We start from the raw sequence: 16,287 nt of genomic DNA, 5'->3' as shown, positions 1-16,287 counted from the left end.
AACTTTATCTGCCATGGTTCATATTATCTGAGAGGCTATGGGTTGGGTGGTGCTATTGACACACATGATGGAGACCATTTTAGTTTGCTAAAGCTACCAGAATGCAATATACCAGAAATAGAATGGCTTTTATAAAGAGAATTTATTAAGTTGCAAGCGTACAGTTCTAAGGTCATAGATATGTCCAAACTAAGGTATCCAGAGAAAGATACCTTAACTCCAAAGAAAGGGCCACTGGCCTTTGGGGTTTCTCTCAGCTGGGAAGGCATGTGGTGTCTGCTAGCTTTCTCTCCTTATTTCATAAGGCTTCTCCAGGGGTGTTTTCCTTCTACATCCCCAAAAGCCTCTGGCTGTGTGGGCTCTGTTGGCTCTGAGCTTTTTCCAAAATGCTTCCCTCTTAAAGGGCTCTGGGAAGCAACCCCATCTTGAATGGGTGGAGACACAACTACCTGGCAACAATTTAAAAGATTCCACCCAGCAATAGTGAAGAATGGCTTTTCTGGGGTACGCAACCCCTAGAGAGGGCAGCTTTTGCTCTTACTTTCCCACTGTAGGTATTGATGCTTTAATATAAATGAATCTTTGGCTCTTTCAGTGGGCCGTGCCAAATGGGACACTCATGGAACTGCCCTTGTCAATCAAAGTAATAAAAGCTGCCATATTGCCTGAATAAGGTACTATGGGGCTCTGGCCTATGTTGCAAGATCTCCAAAAGGGAGGCATTCATTATAGCTACCATCTCCTCTCACTAGAGGCTTATTTTGGTGAATTCTTAAAGACTCCAATGAAGGGTGATTAGTCACCAACTATACCAAATTTAATGCATAAGTCCTGTGCATCAAATCTCTTATTCCTAGCATCATCTAATATAAAAGATATACACAGGGACATGGGCAATTGCTTTTCTGTGACTTATGTGGCCAATATGTTTTTCTTAGAGCCAATTACTAAAAAAATCTTAACCACTGTTGACAAGACTTTAGCAAATGGTCTTTAAAAAAAACACTTAAGGACCGTTGGGAAAATGGTGGAATAGGATAGGTCAAGTTCACCCCTGCTTCAAAGAACAACTAGAGAAGTGACAGAAAAATTATCAGGACAGTGATTCCAGGGTGCAAGAGACTTGAGAGGGTCTTGTACACTACTTGGAGAGGCCTGGTTGAAAAAGCTGAGGAATTGAGATATAGAAAACTGAAGACCAACCAGCTAGTGCAAAGGGCATAATGTGCCCCTTTCCAAATAGAGCCTGGAGCCCTCAGGAGTACACGAACAGAGAGGCGGGGACCAGGAAGTAAGCCAAGCCATGTTCCTTGCATGTGCAACATACACACACACACCACCCCCCTGTAGCCCAAGTCACCCCAGCACCCCAAACACCCAAGCCCCATCCTCCAACCCCCACAACACATACACTCAAGTTCCACTCCCTTACCCCCACCCCACCTGGGAACCCATGCAACCCACCCTCAACCCCCACATGTGCATGCACTCACATCCACCCAGGCCCCATCCCCACCATGCATGCATGCACCCCCGTGGGTGCTCACATGTGTGTCCATGATACAACCCACTGGCCTATGCATGTGCACATCCATGCCCTGCTCATCCCACCCTGTGCATGCATGCATCCTCACCCTGGCCCTGCTACTGCATGCCCCATGCACACACCCACCCACACTCTGCCCTCCCACACCTGTGCATCCATGCACTCATGCCAGGCTTCCTTGGACCCCACATAAGTCATGCATGCATGCTACACACCACTGAGCCACACCCTGTGCCCCCTGTCTGACTGACTGGGACCTGTGTACCAGTGCCTGGCCACCCCCAAGCATTCTCGCATCAATGACCCAGTCCCATCCCCCACACTATGTATGCATGCACCCCTGCCCTGGCCCTAACCCCTGTGTCTGGAGCACACACTCACCCCAGGTCCCACCCTTGAAACAACTACACAATACCCATGCCACTCCAGCAGCCCTGACCTCTGTGCCCACACCCCAACTTTGGTGTCCCAATACACCACAATGCCTGTGCTTTACAAGTACACCTGCATCTTGCTTGCACACCTGCCCCTGTGTATCCACACAGACACCCCCAATCTACCTCCCGGCATGCTTTTACTCAGTATCCCCATGCTGTGCCCTGCCACTGCACTCTGGGCCTGTCCAAGCTGCACCTTGCCCCTATGGCCCCAGCAACACTCTGCAACAACCCCACACCCCATACTCCATGCTCCCAGGTACCAGTGTAGCACCCCTGCCCCATGCCTAGCCCTGCACCACAACCCACCACTGTGTTGCTGTGCCCCACCCAAAGCCCTGCCTCCTGCTGCATGCCCATAACACAAATACAAAACTTTAGACTACTGGAGGAAATCAACTTCCAAAGTAACCTTATCAAGATAATTACATGCCTCAAAGGCAACAGAAAATCACAAAGCATATGAAGATGCAGAAAGAGATAGCTCAGTCTAATAACCAAATTAAAAAACTGTAGGAGACACAGTCTTTGGAACAACTAATCAATGATTGGACAACTCTACTAAATAAATTCAGTAGGCTGGCCAATAACACAAAGGAATTCAAGAAGATATTAGAAGAACAGAAAGAAGAATTTGAAAGGATAAAGAGAAAAATAGCAGATATCACAGAAATTAAAGATACTACAGACCAAATGAAAAGAATACTAGAGACACACCACACAGATTTGAAGAGGAAGAAGAAAGAATAAGTGAACTAGAGGGCAGCATAGTGAGGTATGAAATTTAGTTCATCCTCCAGAACAGCTAGTAAATAGCCAGAAAAAGGTACAGGGGGAGTCTCAGTGACCAGACACACAATATACAGCAGTCTGGAAGGAGTATGAGGGCTGAGATACCACACAGAACTGTGAGTCCCCCAAGATACAGAGGCTGGTGCTTCTCCCCCATGGGCATGGAAGGCTGGTTCTCTAAGGGGAAAGGAAACCAACTTTACTAGTAGCAAGGGTTTAGCTCAACCAAGCTCTAATTGAGAAATTAATTAACAAATTCTGACTACTGAAGATAGGCTCCCAGCACAAATAAACCCTGAAGAAGCAGTAAAAGTACTGGAAATTTTTGCCCCTGAAGAGAGGTGGTGGGGCTGACCAAAAAATAAGAAAGAGGCTTTTTGAGTTAGACAGCACAAAATACTGGAAGAGGGCTGGACTCCAAGAAAAGGATGGCTCATAGATCCTGGAGGTGCATATAACCATATAACCAAGTACCAATTCAGGCTCTTGATCAGCAAACCTGAGGACCAGGGCTCCAGGTCTGAAAAGGCAGAAAGAGAGAGAGAGAGAGAGAGAGAGAGAGAGAGAGAGAGAGAGAGAGAGAGAACATAACCACTGACCCCACAGAATTAAAGGAGGTAATGAGAAGATACCATGAACAACTGCATTCTAATAAACAAGACAACACAGATGAAATTGATAACTTCCTACAAAGGTATGAACAACCAATACTGACTTGAGAAGAAATAGACTACTTTAGGAAACCAATCTGTAAAGTGTTGGAATCAGTCATCAAAAAACTCCCCAAAAAGAAAAGACAAGGACCAGATGGCTTCAAATGTGAATTCTATCAAGCATTCAAGAAAGAATTGGTACCAATCCTGCTCAAACCCTTCAAAACAACTGGAGAGGAGGGAAAACTATTTAACTCATTCTAGGAGGTCACCATTAATCTAAAAAAAATCAAATTCAGACAAACATACTACAAGAAAACAAAATTACAGAGTATCTTTAAGGAATATAGATCCAAAAATCCTCAAAAAATACTTATAAATTGAATCCAGCAGCACATTAAAAGAAGTATACACCATGACTAAGAAAGATTTATTCAAAGTATGCAAGCCTAGCTCAACATAAGAAAACTAATCATTATAATACACATATCAATAAATCAAAGCAGAAAAACCACATGACCATCTTAATTGATGCAGAAAAAGCATTTGACAAAATTCAACATCTTTTCTTCAAGAAAATACTTCAAAGGATAGGAATAGAAGGTGTGGTAGTTAGATTCAGTTGTCAACTTGGCCAGGTGAAGGTGCCTAGTTATGTTGCTGTGGACATGAGCCAATGATACCTGAAACTCAACTGTTGCTCATAACATCTGTGGTCAGCTAGGAGGTATGCCTGCTGCAATGAATGATGTTTGATTTAATTGGCTGGTGCTTAAATGAGAGAGGTCAATGTAACACAGCCCAAGCAGCTCAGCATACCTCATTTCAGCACTCGCAGGCCAACCCAGGCCTTTGGAGATGCAGAAAGAAAACACCCTGGGGAAAGTTGTTGGAACCCAGAGACCTAGAGAGAAGGCCAGCAGAGATCACCCTGAGCCTTCCCATGTAAGAAAGAACCTCAGATGAAAGTTAGCTGTCTTTCCTCTGAATAACTACTGAAATAAATCCCCTTTTATTAAAAGTCAATCTGTCCCTGGTGTGTTGCATTCTGACAGCTAGCAAACTACAACAGAAGGGAACTTCCTCAACATGATAAAAGGAATGTATTTGAAAACTACAGCTAACATCATCCTCAATGGAGAAAGACTGAAAGCTTCCATCTGAGATGAGGAACAAGACAGGGTGCCCACTGTTACCATTGTTATTCAACACTGTGCTGGAAGTTCTAGTCAGAGAAATTAGACAAGAAAAAGGAATAAAAGACATACAAATTGGAAAGGAAGAAGTAAAACTCTGACTGTTTGCAGATGACATAATATCACATATCAAAACTCCTGAAAATTCTACAGCAAAGTTTGAAAACACAAATGCAAAAATTCTTAACAAAATACCAGCAAATTTTATCCAATGCCACATTAAAATAATTATACATCATGATCAAATGGGATTCATATCAGGAATGCAAGTGTGGTTCAACACAAGGAAATTAATCAATGTAATACAGCACATTAACAAATCAAAAGGGAAAAAATCACATAATCATATTGATTGATGCTGAAAAAGCATTTGACAAAATCCAGCATCTTTTCCTGATAAAAACACTTCAAAAGTTAGGTATTGAAGAAAACTTTTTCAATCTTGTAAGGGACATATATGAAAAACCCATAGCTGGCATCATACTTAATGGTGAGAAATTGAAAGCATTTCCCTTGAGATCAGAGATGAGATAAGGATGCCCACTGTCACCACTATTATTCAACACTATATTAGAAGTACTAGCTGGAGCAATTAAACAGGAGAAAGAAATAAAAGACATCCAAATAGGAAAGAAAGGAGAAAAACCTTCATTATTTGCAGATCACATGATTCTATACTTAGAAAACCTGGAGAAATCTACAGCAAAACTACCTGAGCTAAAATACAAATTCAGCAAGGTGGCAGGATACACGATTAATGTACAAAAATCAGTAATGTTTCTATATTCAAGCAATGACCTATCTGAGGTGACAACCAAGGAAAAAATTGCATTCAGAATAGTGACCAGAAAAATTAGGTATCTAGGAATAAGCCTAACCAGGGATGTCAAGGACTTATACACAGAAAATTACAAAAAAAAATTGCTAAAAGAAATTTTAAAATGAACTAAATAGATGGAAAGATACTCCATGCTCATGGGATAGGAAGGTTGAATATCATCAAGATGTCAATTCTATTCAAACTGATCTACAGATTCAATGCAATATGAATAAAAATATGAACAACCTATTTGAATAGTTGGAAAAACTGATTATCAAATTTATATAAAAGGGGAAAGAGACCTTGAATAGCTAAAGATATCTTTAAAAAGAAGAGCGAACTTGGAGGTCTATCACTTCCTGTCTTTAAAGCTTACTAGAAAGCCACATTGGTCAAAACAGCATGGTCCTGGCACAAAAACAGAAGGACTGACCAGTGGAATAGAGTGCGGAGATTGACCACCAAGTTTATGGATGTTTTATTTTCAATAAGTTCCCCAAATCCACTGAATTGGGACAGAATAGTCTTTTCAATAAATAGGCATGGGAGAACTGGGTTTCAATAACCAAACACCCTGTACAAAAATTAATTTGAAATGGATCAAAGATCTAAATGTAAGAGTCAGTACCACAAAACATTTAGAAAACAATGTAGGGAAACATCTTTAAAACCTAGTAATAGGAGGTAGCTTCTTAAACATTAAACCTAAAGCACAAGCTGTGAAAGAAAAAATAGGCAAATGGGAGTTCCTTAAGATCAAGAGCTTCTGTGCCTCAAAGGACTTTATTAAAAAGATGAAGAAGCAGCCAATTTCAATGAGAGAAAATATTTGGAAACCATACATCGGATAAAATCTTGATATCCTGTGTACATAAAGAAATTATACAGCTCAACAACAAAAGAACAAACAACCCAATTATAAAATTGGCAGACAAAATGAATAGGCACTTCTCTGAAGAGCAAGTACAGATGGCTAAAAAGCACATGAAGAGCTGTTCATCTTCATGCTATAAGGAAAATGCAAATTAAGACAACAATTTGTGAGCTATCACCTCATACCTATAAGAATGGCTGCAATTAAACAAACAGGAAACTATAAATGTTGGAAAGGGTGCAGAAAAATTGGAACACTATTCACTATTGGTGGGAATGTAAAATTGTCCAGTCACTGTGGAAGTTAGTTTGGTAATTCCTCAGAAAACTAAATACTGAGCTGCCCTATGACATGGCAATACCAATACATTGTATATACCTAGAAGAGTTGAAGCAGTGACATGAACAGATATTTGCACACCAGTGTCATAGCAGCACTATTCACAATTGCCAAGAAATGGAAATAATCCAGGTGCCCATCAACAGATGAGTGGATTAACAAAATGGAATATCATGCAGCATTTAGACAAAATGGTGTCCATAAACATATGACAAAGTGGATAAACCTTATAAAGGTCCTTACAAAGGATATAAATATGCAAAGCAAAGAAGCCAAACAAACCCCAAATAGAATAAATCCAAATAAGCCTACTCCAAGTTACATTCTAATCAGTCTGCTAAATGTTGAAGAGAATCAGAAAATCCTGAAACCAGCAAGAGAAAAGCAATCTACCACATACAAGGGAAACCACATAAGACTGAGTTTGAACTACTCAACAGGCACCATGGAGGTGAGAAAGCAGTGATAAGATATATTTAAGAACCTGAAAGAGAAAGACTTCCGATCAAGAATTCTGTACCCAGTCAAATTGCCCCTTGAAAGTTCAGGGAGAAATTAAAATTTTCACAGACAAACAAAGGCTGAGAGAATTTGTCAACAAGAGACTGGCCCTACAAGGAATACTAAAGGGAGTTCTGTTGGCTGAAAAAAATCAGGAGAGGGAGGTTTGGAGAAAGGCACAAAATTGAAGAGTACCAATAAAGGTAAGTTAAAGGATAAAAAATGAAAGAAGGAAAAGAAAATATAGATCTGACAAATAAAATCCAAAGGATAAGATGGTAAATTCAATAAACGCTTCTACAGTAATAACTTTGAATGTAAACGGACTAAACTCACCAATTCAAAGATACAGATTGGCAGAATGGATTAAGAAATATGAAACATCTGTTTGCTGCTTACAAGAAACTCATCTTAGACCCAAGAATACAAATAGATTCAAAGTGAAAGTATGGAAAAAAAGATGTTCCATGCAAGCTGCACCCCAAAGGAAAGAAGGAGTAGCTATACTAATATCAGACTAAATAGACTTTAAATGTAAAGAAATAAGAAGAGACAAAGAAGGACACTACACATTTTAAAAGGGACAATTTTCCAAGAAGAAATAACAGTCATAAATGTTTATGCTTCAGTCAAGGAGCTCCAAAGTACATGAGGCAAACATTGGCAAAACTGAAGAAGCAATAGATGTTTCAACAATAATAGTGGGAGATTTCAATATGCTACTCTCCTGTATAGATAGAAAAACCAGGCAGAGGATCAACAAGAAAATGGAGAACTTAAAAAAAATTGATAAAAGAATTAGACCTAACAAAAATATATAGATTGATACACCTCAAAACATCATTCTTCTCTAGTGTTCATGAAAAGTTCTCCAGGACAGATTATATGCCAGGGCACAAAATGGTCTTTATAAATTTTAAAAGATTGGTATTATTGAAAGCAGTTTCTCTGATCATCATGGGATGAAGTTGGAAATCAATAGGCACCAAAGAACAAGAACTTTTACAAATTCATGGAGAGTAAATAATGCACTCTTAAACAATCTGCTGGTCAAAGAATAAATCAGTAGAGAAATCGGTAACTATCTGGAGACTAATGAAAATGAGAACAAGACATATCAGAACCAATGGGATGCAGAAAAGGTGTGCTGAGAGGGAAATTTATTGCCCTAAATGCCTATATTTAAGAAGAGAGAAAAGGCAAAAATCGAGGACTTAGCGGCTCACCTGAAATAACTAGGGAAAGAATAGCAAACTAACTCCAAAACAAATAGAAAAAGAGAAATAAAAAAGATTAAAGTTGAATTAAATGAATTGGAGAACAAAAGAACAATAGAAAGAACCAATTAAACCAGAAGTTGGTTCTTCAAGAAAATAAAGAAAATTGATAGACCCCTAACTGGGCTCACAAAGTAAAAAAGACAGAGAATGCTAATAAACAAAATCAGAAATAGAGGGGGTCATTTCCATGAACCCTTAACAAATAAAAAAAAATTCATAAGAGGATACTATGAACAACTATATGTCAGCAAACTATACAAATAATATGAAATAGTCAAATTCATAGAAAGACACAAACAAGCTACACTGACTCAAGAAGAAATAGAAGATCTCAACAAACAAATCCCAAGTAAGAGTTTCAATCAGTCATCAAAAATCTTCCTACAAAGAAAGCCCAGATGCCTTCACAGGGCAATTCTATCAAACATTCCAAAAACAACTAACTCCAATTCTGCTCAAACTGCTCAAAAAAGTTGAGGAAAAAAGAACACTACCCAACTCATTTTATGAAGACAGCATCACTCTAATACCAAAACCAGGTGAAGACATTATAAAAAAAAGAAAAACTACAGGCCAATCTCCCTAATGAATGTAGTTGCAAAAATACTCAACGAAATATGACACTTTAAAAGAATTATACACCACATCCAAGTGGGGTTTATACCAGGAATACAAGGGGTTCAACACAAGAAAATCAATCAGTTTAATACAGTACATCAACAAATTAAAGGGAAAAATCACATGATCATCTCGATTGATGCTGAAAAAAGCATTCTACAAAATTCAACATCTTTTTTTGATAAAAACAATTCAAAAGGTAGGAATCAAATATGGACAACCATAGCCAGCATTGTACTCAAAGGTGAGACATTGAAAGTCCTCCCCCTAAGATCAGAAATGAGTTAAGGGTGCGCTCTGTATTATTCAACATTGTACTCTAGCAATCAGGCAGGAAAAAGAAATAAAGGCATCCAAATCAGAAAGGAAGAAGTAAAACTCCCATTATTTGCAGATGACATGATATTATACTTGGAAAATCCTGGAAACTTTTGATTAAATTATCTCCATGGAGATATGACATGCTCAATTGTGGGTGTGACCTGTTGATTAGATGGAGATGTGACTGCACCCTTTCCAGGTGGGTCTTGCTTAGTTTACTCGAGTCTTTAAAAGAGGAAACATTTTTGAGATTCCTCAGAAACCACAGAGAGCTGACACAGATGTCAACACTTGGAGAACAGAGATCCAGATGCCTGAAGATGTTTGGAACCTAGCAGACATCACTGCAAGATGTTAAGCAAGCCAGAACCTAGAGAGAGCCAAGGGAAGCCAAGAGATGAAAGCCAGACCCAGAGAAGCAAAGTGAGGAACCCCCACAGGAATAGAGGATGAAAGCAATGGAGCCCAGGAAAAAACGACCAGCAGATGCCAGTCACATGACTTCCCAGCTGACAGAGGTGTTCCAGACTCATCTTGACTTAAGGCATCTTTCACTGGATGCTTTAGTTTGGACATTTGCATAGGTTTAGAACTGTAAACATGTAACTTATTAAATTCCCTTTTTAAAACCCATTCCATTTCTGACATATTGCATTCTGGCAGCTTGCAAACCAAAACAACACCTAAGACTCAGAGTAGAAGTTCTGAAGTTTTGAATGTTGCATTGCCACATATACCAAGTGTAAAAGAAATTGAAAAAGAGATCAGGCTTCAATTAGAGATAAGAACAAAGTTTATTGAGTTGGGGATAAGGTAAATCAAAATACAGGATAAGAAATACATTGTCTGTATTTTAGAACTTCACCTATGTATGAGGCCAAAGGAAGACAGGTTTATTTTGTCCAAAACCTAAATTTTCAGCACATAATCTACCTCAAGCTGTATGGACAGATTGTTTAAACAACCTAAACACAGGGAGCCCAGAATGGGAATGAGAGCTTGTAATGTTGTATAGATTGATGTAATGCTCAGATACATTCCAGAGTATATTAAGCAGAAAATTAAAAAGCATTGGCAAAATCCCCTGAGGGAGAGGAGAAAAAATATGGAACTATTAAACTTTACTACTGGGGGAAACCCCTGATACTGTCTCAAACATTAGGGACTCCTAAGTCAATAGGCCAAGCCCTTGGTCTTGAGGCTTTCTCTTGTAAAGCTTATTTATGTAGTGGAGAAATTTACCCTGCCTGTAGTTATGCCTAAGATTTACTTCCAGAAAACCTCTTTTGTTGCTCAAATGTGACCTCTCCCTCTCTAAGCCCAACTCTTTAAGTGAAATCATTGGGTGGGACATGACACCCAGGGTTGAAAGTCTCCCTGGCAACATGGGATATGACTCCTAGGGATGAGCCTGGCCTTGGCACTGTGGGATTAACAATACTTTCCTGGCCAAAAGGGGGAAAGAATTGTAACAAATAAGGTATCATCTTTGAGAGAGTTCAAATAGAGTTGAGAGGGTACTCTGGAGGTTACTCTTATGCAAGCTTCAGCTGGACATTGCTACTTACCATGGTTTGCCAAATCCCAACCAAAACCATTCCTGCCAATCCCAAATACCTAGGGCTTAATCTTAGATTCTACAAAGGTTCCATGCACTATGATTACTTTCCAGAAACCTACAACCTCCTATTGGATTCCTAGGCCAGAAAAGTCCTGAAACCAGAAGGACTAGCCACTAAGAATATCAACTAGTTCCATCCCCCTATCTCATATTATCAACAGCCCTTTCCTGCATAAAAAAGTTAAGACTGGGAATAGCCCAAATACTCCTAAAGATTGGGAGAAGGATCAAAGGAGAAGGTGAAACTAAAATAGAGAAGATAGGATTTAACAAATGAGTATGATTGCTGAATCATTACATTGATATTTCTTTTGGTCTCCAGTGTCTTGGAACATTTAGAAGTAAAAACTTAAAATTGTGGAATTGTAATCCACCCCAAACTCTGAAATCTGTTCTACAAACTCTGAATCTATTGTGGTGTGCTTTGAAATTTATTGTGGTGTGCTTTGAGATTAACTGGGTTTTTTTCTTTTTGGTAGATATGTTATAATAACATATAAATATATGATGTTTTTTTCACAATTAAAAAAACACTTAATTCTGCTGCTGTATACCTGACATCTGATCAAGGGGAAGACTCTAAAAAGGGTCTCCAAGAGGATCTAGCCATACTCACATCATTTACAGAAGTGAGGCTGGGCAATAACATCTCATAAAATACAAGGCACCTCAAAGTTTGTCAAATTGCTGGGCATCATTTGGTCCTATAATGGCAGACAGATTCCTATCAACATCAAACATAAGCCCACCTCAGGCATTAAGACATGCACAGCACCTATTAGGATTGTTCATGTTCTGGAGGTAACACATTCCACATCTCTCACCTGCATTATAGCCCATAAACAAAATCAAATGGATATCTGCTGCTTTTCACTGGGAAGCACCCCAACAATGTGCTTTAGAATTGGTTCAGTAGCCATTTCCCAAGTCATGCCCCTTGTCCCATGAAGAATGGATTGTAGAATTGAGGTCTTGACTAACTCCCAATATGCCTCCTGGAGTCCTGTCCTTAGAGTAAGCATGGCAAACAATGGTTTCCAATAGGTTTCTAGACTAAAGACTCCCCTTGTCTGTTTCCCAATATATTCCATTAAAATGGCAAATTCTGTCTGTTTATTGGGATCTTCTAAAATGAAGGTGCTCATAAGGCCACCACCAGTCAGGCTATGCACACAGATTTTCTTAATGCCTTGGGTGAGAGAAGCCCAGTAGGAGCTCAGCAGGGCCACTGAACCCTCACTGGTAATATGTAAAATGGCACCTACAGGAGAGGGTTAAATTTTACAAACCAAGCCTTGTCACATTGCAGGAGGATGTGCCTTCCCCCATGCTCGGCTCCTTGCTCACAGATCTTAAGATACTGGTGATGGTGCCCCCATTGCCCCTCTAGCCAAGTGTGAGCCCACTCAGACCAACTGTCAGACATGGACAGGCAGTTTGTATATCTCACCAATAACGATGTTATCATTGTTTGCAATGCAGATTGCTAGAGAGCCACAGCACATTATCTGGTCTCAATCATCCCATTTAGCTAAGGTGGCTGTTTGGTGTCTGCACAATTGGCAGGGCTACAAGCAGTTCAGTTGGCCCTCTGGGATGTTCTGAGCTGCCCCAGTTGCCCAATCTGCAAATTTTCACCAAATCTTCAGTAGCCAAAGGGCTGGCAGGAAGGTCAGGTCAATGGAAACAAATGTAGAGCAGGGGTTCTACATTTGGAAACAGTTCATAGCATCACCCATACCCAACACATGCTTGACTCACCATACCAGAGGCGCCATTCAATGACACTGCCAATAAATTACCTAAAATTCATTCTTACACAGCATAACTGGCAGGTCTTTCAGAGACTGCCCATTCAGGCCCCACAAGCTTCCCCTAACAACTGGCAGTGTGGGCTCATAGCACCTCAGGCCTCAGAGGTTCCTCAGCCCATGTGGAGTGGACGTATAAAAGGGATTGCCTCTAGACCCATCACTAGCCCAAATAGTTACTACAAGCTGTGACTTCTGCTCCAAAACTGAACATTGGCATCTTATAGAAAGGGTCTTCTAAGGTTTCATCATTTTTAGAGCCACAAGGAAGCAATGGTCTGGGTCACCTTTTGAGGTGAGGGAAAGCTACATCTGGGAGATGCCAGTAAACAAAATCACATTAAATTAATGTTTCACATTTAAAAAAATCACCTCCTTTTATATTGTCATGAGGGCCTATCACCTATACAAGTCACAACCCCTAGGCTGGCAAACACACCATAGAACAAACCCTGGGAGAAAAGCATCATGCCATCTCTCAGAAAGGGAGAAACAACATGTCTGGCTATTACAGTACAAGTAGCAGCCCCAGAAATTAGTTTTGGCCAAATGGCACAATGTTCACACTGGCCCTGGAATTTAGTGTTTTTGCTGCCTGAAAAGGTCATAGGCTTACTTATATCCCCACGAAGCCTCACCATGCAGGCCCAGGAATGTTCAAACAACATTTGGCTGATCTTAAAATTAAGGATGAGACAAAGGAGATTGCTGCCTGTCACTCCTCAACCACCTGCACCCAGCAAGCCACTGAGCATGGGTAAGGACCCAAACTCTGCAAATGCACATCAAATGGGTCCACTGGTACCAATGCACAGACGATTCTTGACATAAGCATAATCTATATAAGATTCTCACACAGCAACAATGGCCTTATGAGTACAATCAAATCAAGTCAGCATGGCTAATTGTGCTTTGCTCCAGCCTGACAGCCAAGGTGTTCTAAGACAAGAGCTTAGACTTTAAAGAGGGCTTGCAAAAAATTAACACCTAATTGGCATGTAAGGGTAGACAAAACATATTCTCCCTGTGGAGAAAATTGCCTTTGCTAGGTGCATCCTAGATGACCCCCTAAAAATCTTAGAAGTCTCTGATAACATTTGTTTTATAAAACCTGAAAAGATATTATGACTAGAGTTGCCCAGTGGTATTTAAAAGCCCATGAAAAAATTCCTCATCCTTTACAGATTGCTAGTTGGAAGATACCCACCCCTAGTTGGCCCCTGTGATCACCAACCAGCCTCAGAGGACATTACACCAACCCATTGTTAGGCTTGGAAGATAGAACACCTTCCCCCAGGATGTAACCTACCTCTGGTAAATATTTCAGAAAGCTTCTCTCACCCCAACCTGTGCCGGCCAGGTGTCTCCCTTATCCTCCATCAGCTGTCTTCTTATGATAATCTCCCGTTACTCAGGCTTCACTCTCTGGCAAATGCATTCTTGTGTCAACTCCCCTTACTCACTATCCACCCTCTGGCATTTACAACCCTGTATGCCTAAGGTAGTGTTTAAATTTTAAACTTTACCAATGAAAAGTTGCCAACTCCTAACTTATCCCCCTATTTCTGAAAACTAGCCAATAGAGATCTGCCTAACCCTTGCCCCCACAACTCCCAAACCCTAAGCCTTAAAAACACTATCCCCTGCAGCCTCCAGGCAGCCATTTCTCTCTCAAAATGCTACCTGGGTGGCTCTGTTTCTCCCTGAAATAAAGCCTTTGCCTGAATTCCTTTGTCCCACCTTGTTCCTGGTGAGTTTGCCTTTCAGCCATGAGTTTACTGTAAGAGAGGATACTGCCCAAGACTACCACTGAGGGTCACTCACCACCACTTTTGTCACCCAGATGAACCTGAGCCACCCCTATGCTCAAGCCAGCTAATGAACCCAGATGCTACCTTGAGAAATGGAAAGACAAAACATCAGAATACTACCTGGCCTAAAATGACAGGCTGCCTAACCATGGACTTCTCTTCCTTATGCAATGCTTGTCACTGTGAGTTGAGCCCCCATGATTATAAAGCTACTTTGCACTCTGCCACCCCCATTGGCAACCTAAACATTGTCTCTTTATTATCACACAGCAGGGACCATTTTTCAACATCTAAAGGCCCCATGTTTGCCCTCAGTTCCTTTGCTTAAGCTCCCATCCTCTATAATCTAATAAGGGCTAATATAACAACAAATAGCTTCCCTACTCCAGGGAGTCTTGGATAACCGCCTAATCTTAGACTATCTTTGCTCAAAAAGGAGGGTTCCTGTGCCATAAGAAACATCTCTTGCTGCATGTATGTTAATAATTTGAGAAAATTCAAAATCAACTGACAGAAGATAGATGAAGAGATCAAGGTGTTTCACAATATAACCACAGCTTTTCAACAAATACCTTAGACCCTTAAAAACCTCTGATATTTCCTACTACTTACCCCCGACGGGTGGGGGAAATGGCTGCACAAGGGCTTCCAGCTCTTGATTTTACTATCTATTGCCTTTTTAATAATAATCAATATCCTCAAGTACCTTATGTGTTGGCTCGATAATGTGATGTGCTTGGCAGTAAATATATCAGCTACCAAATTACCACAATCCTCCAAATAAATGAAGCTGAGACATCAGGGAATGGATTGTCATAACTGACAATTTTTTGTGTGTGCTGCCTTGGCATCCATCTTACTAAGTAGAACATTAATTCTTAGTTAATGTAGAATAGCTTATTCTAGAATTCTTAGAATAATGTAGAATAACATAGAATAGCTCTCTGTTTGGGTGTTCTTTCAATTATTTCATCAATGTTTTGCAGTTTTTGCATAGAGATCTTGATCCTGATAGAGACATTTTTAGATTTTTACCTAAGTATTTTATGTCTTTGATATTATTTAAACAGTATGATTTTTAGATATTTGATTTCCCATAGCTAAATACAAGTATATTGATTTTGCATATTGACCTTGTATTCTTTGACTTTGCTAAATTCACTTATTATAATGTTCTACTAGTTTTTGCTGTTGTTGCTGTTAGTTCTTGTGGATTTTCTATATAAAGTACCTTGTCTTATGCAAATTAGAGACAGTTTTATGTTCTTACTAAGAACATTCTTGCATAATGTCTTATGCAAATTAGAGACAGTTTTGTTGTTCTTTCTAAGTAAGATGGATGGCATCCATCTTAGAAAACATCCCATGTTTTCTACTAAGCCACTTGGCTCAACATTGACCTTTGGCATAGTTAATAAGCAGATCTCCATCTCTGAGGCATAAACTCCCCTGAGCTCAAACCCGCATCAGTGGCCACGATCCACACCACCCACACCACCTACACATCTCACCTAAAATCCATAGCTGGTCCCAAATGATAAGTTCATCATCTCTACCACCTTCAGACCCCTGTCTCTTCACATTTCCCAGCAGTTTAGTTTAAACTAATTAATCCTTGATTCCCACAGGAAATCTACTAACCTCCACTTCTGAACCACAATAAAGGT

Source organism: Tamandua tetradactyla, chromosome 16, assembly GCF_023851605.1.
Source record: "Tamandua tetradactyla isolate mTamTet1 chromosome 16, mTamTet1.pri, whole genome shotgun sequence".
Lineage (NCBI taxonomy): Eukaryota > Metazoa > Chordata > Mammalia > Pilosa > Myrmecophagidae > Tamandua > Tamandua tetradactyla.
The sequence above is the reverse complement of the archived record's forward strand: the minus strand, read 5'-3'. Positions refer to the sequence as shown.